Genomic DNA, 4,164 nt, shown 5'->3' with positions numbered 1-4,164 from the left:
AGGGGGAGTGGGGAAGGGATAGGGGGATTCCAGAGGAGAAATCCAGGAAAAGGGGGTAACATTTGAAATGTAAGTAAATATCCAAGGGGAAAAAAAGAAAGAAAAAGAAGAACAGGCCTTATTGAGATAACTGCACATCCCATTTGATTTAGTCTCGTCCTCTAGTGCTCTTTTGGTCCTTGCCAGCTTATGGTTGAATGTATCTGTGACTAGACTAAAACCAGATCCCTCCTTATTTGTGTGAATTTGACTAAACTGCAAAGTCCAATTACAGCCGTCTTACTCTCCAGAGTGGTCAACTAAACTCATTCCTCTGAAACGACTAGACATGGAAATGAACATTTTCTGTCTATCTGGCAAAGACATCCCTGGATGGTAAAATCAATTCTCACTGTAAATCATACCAACTATCTCTTGTCTGTCGCACTTTATAAAAGTTTAAAGGAATAGCATCCTGCCAAGGCACCCTTGAAGAGATGAGAACATGCCTTTTACAACACATCCAAAAGCATAACATCTTTAATATACAAATTCCAACAAACCCTTATAAATTTAATCTTATGTTGAAATGTTTCAGTTAAAAATGAATCTGAGTTTAATACAACTTATTAGTGGAATTATTAAAATTAAATGAGAACACACATATTTCTCTATGGGCATACACCACAGAGAATTCTGTAGGGCACAGAGGAAACATGATTAGAAATGTAATGACCTCTGATACTATGGTTTTGGTTATGGCTTTTCAGTGTTCGCTATTTTAGTTACATTTTTAGTTTTTCCATCTTTTCGTTTTTGTTTTTGTTGTCTTAAGTTTAAGATATATAAAATGAGTAAAAATATTTATTTTGTTGAAATGCAACATTGAGCTAGCTGGGTAAGAGAACATCACTGAGCACGGGTTATAGTGAGTATGTAGAGTTTCAATTAAAAAATAGCCAGAAAAACAATTTGTATAAATTACAGTAAGTAGCCAGAGTAGAAAAGTAAATTTCTCCAAATTCTGAACATTGGTCTGCATTGTAAGGATGGTGAATTGTTATACAAAGTTATAACTTTGTGGATTTTTCAAAGCAGACCATAGGTACACTACCACACAAGCCTGGTTGAAAAGGCTAATTCATGGTTTATGGATAAGTAAACTGTAAGAAAGATAGTGCTCACTTATTTATTTACTCATTTTAACAATAACTCATGAAGATCCATGAGCATTAGACAAGCTTCCTTTGATTGATTATTTTGTTTTTGAAAGTTGAATAAGTAAATGGTATCTAATCTCAAGAAATCCTCATTAAATCTACATAATAGGCAGCAAGGTGAATAAATTATGACAGACATTAAATGTAGTAGTTACTTCTCTTAGTATGACAGCATACCTGATCAGTTAACGAATGGAACAAATAAATGAAGGAAAGGAGATTGGGGTTCAGGAATTAGGAAGACATTTGATTCTGGAGACAAACACACTGTGGCAGGAGCCTGAGATGGTTAGATGCATTGTGTTCACAGTCAGGAGAGAGAGAGACAGAGAGAGAGAGAGAGAGAGAGAGAGAGAGAGAGAGAGAGAGAGAGAGAGAGAGAGAGAGAGAGACAGAGAGAGAGAGAGAGAGAGAGAGAGAGACAGAGAGAGAGAGAGACAGAGAGAGACAGAGATTTGTGTTCATGATATATATATATATATATATATATATCATCATGTGTCTTATTCACTTTGTGTCCTGCTCACTACTCCTTCCTTGTCACCCTTCCCACAATCCTTCCCCTACCCCACTCTTTCTTTCTCTTCTGAGCAGGTAGGGCCCCTTGGTCGTCCATCCCCAGTCCTGCATGGCACTTCAAGTCTCAGCAGTGCTAGGTGCTTGCACTCGCACTGAGGCCAGCAAGGCAGTCCAGCTAGTAGTATATATCCCATGTACAGGAATCATCTTTTAGGATTGAAAAAATGTGGAACACTTTACGAATTTGCATATCATTCTTTGGCAGGGGCTATGCTAATCTTCTCTGTGTTGTTCCAATTTGAGAACACATGTGCAGTAGAAGCCAGCACTTTCTATTTTGCTTTGCTACATCTCCATGAGACATAATATAATATATATCAGATAAATATTAATACACATATTATATATCAGATAGACTAATAGGAACATTAGGCAGAATAAAGTAACAGAGTAATGTGTTTGTTGTTTTTGAAGATACAAAGGGAAAATTTAGGTACATTGCCCCTGTGCACATGGGTGCATGCACAGACACACAGACACAGATAGATAAATAAATAAATAAATAAATAAATAAATAAATAGAGATTATAAAGACCCTAAAACAGGGGCATGTGGAATTTTCTAATGTACCAATTGTGGAAATATGTTTGCCTGAGTTCCAATTCCCAGTACCAACATAAAATCATGGAGTAGTACATATCTACACCTAGATTTGGGGTGAGGTAGAAAGAAGTAGATACTTGCAGATCACTGGACAGTCAGTCTGACCAACTTATTGAGCTCTTAGTTCAGTGGAAAGTCCTGACTCAAAAAATAGGGTTTCAAGGAATAATGTGAAAATCCCAATAACAACCTTCCTCTTGTACACATACACACATATGCAAACATACCTGCACCCACATGTGAACTCACCCAAATGTGAACTCCCTCACACTACACAAAATTCCACCAAGTGATATGAGAATACTTGGGGTTGTAGACCAGAAAATGAAATGATAGATTATGCATTTTAAATGACTCATCTCTCAGTATTTGTAATGCACTATTAAGATACCGATGCCATCTGTCTGGAGTCCGTTTAGAGAGAGAGAGAGAGAGACTGAGGTAGAGGAACAATAAGGCAAGAGACATTTCCAGGTCCAGTATATATTCTGAATGTGACTGTATAAAGTAGAAGAACCTGTGACTGACTTGAGTCACGTGCGGTGAGAGAGGATGTAGGAGCCAAGGCTAACTCCAGGAAGACTGGCTTATAAACTGGAAAAAATAAGTTATTCTTGATTGAGAACAGATATGGGAAGAAACTCTAAGCATAAATACAGAATTATAGGGCATGTTGAGAGTAGGTATCTAAATATGATATAATAATTTCTGTAGATAATTTACTATTTCTAGATTTAAAAGATATTCCTTGAACTCACCGTACAAAAATTGTGTCATATGAATATTGATTAAATCCAACAAACTAAGGGCATTCAAAGGAAGAAACTGGAACAGAGAAAACTAAAAACATTTCTAAGAAAAATAACTTTTAAATTAAATACATTTAAGTATACACTATGATTATGGAATGGATAAGTCAATAGCTTTGTTTAAATTGCCTTCTTAAAATTGAAATATAGTTAGAAACTCAATCATAAAAAATGATATTAAACTATAAACTGATTCTAATATTTTTATTAAAGGATTTAAATTACACATTATATGTTTAAATTTGTAAAGAAAGGCATTTAAGTACCTTTAATGGTTTACAAAGTAGTCAACATGGTGGAAGCAAACTTATGATCTTCACTTGGTAAAAGGAGTCAAGAGAGTATGAAAATCAATGGTCACAGTCCTCAGCCACACAGGACTCCATAAAAACTTGGTTCAAAACAAATAAAGAAAAAAAAATCATGTTATCATGTATGATCAAATGATGTGAATATATCTCAGAGATTATAAGCAACATAAAGTGAAGGAAAATACAAGTTAATTTTAAAGGACATATACAAAAGTACATATGAGTCTTAAAGACGATGAAAGACAATAGTAATTCTTTGAACAATGAGTATCTCTGATAATTATATAACGTGGCTATTAGATAATAAAAGAGTTCAAAGACTATTTCATCTATAGGCATCAAAAATTGATTTTGTTTTATGCCTTTAATTAGTCCTAGGTAATGTCAATTTTTCAAAAAACACTAGGAGCATTTATTTTATTTTTCTGTAAATAATTGAAATGAACACTTCTTTGACAAGTTTTTATTCACTTTGCGAACATTACACATATAAATCTTGGTATCGCCATTTTGAGGACTAGTATCTTTAAATCCTATATTTAATTGCATGTTAGAAGCATTGCACTTGCTTCAGGAGCAGGAATCCAGTGCCGTAATGCAGCTGTACTCACAAAGTTATCTTCTTCGTAAATTTCTTCAAGCTATCATGGCTGACTGTATGAT

General features: G+C 34.8%; 1 non-coding gene across 1 annotated transcript; it reads right to left on the bottom strand.

Annotated features, from left to right (window-relative positions):
- Positions 1-1,938: 1,938 nt before the first annotated feature.
- On the bottom strand, positions 1,939-2,047 carry LOC116890355. Its single transcript, XR_004386574.1, has one exon. It is a non-coding gene; the product is annotated as a U6 spliceosomal RNA (small nuclear RNA).
- Between the last annotated feature and the right edge of the window lie 2,117 nt (positions 2,048-4,164).

Source organism: Rattus rattus, chromosome 1, assembly GCF_011064425.1.
Source record: "Rattus rattus isolate New Zealand chromosome 1, Rrattus_CSIRO_v1, whole genome shotgun sequence".
NCBI lineage: Eukaryota > Metazoa > Chordata > Mammalia > Rodentia > Muridae > Rattus > Rattus rattus.
This window is presented reverse-complemented; position numbering and strand designations above follow the sequence as displayed.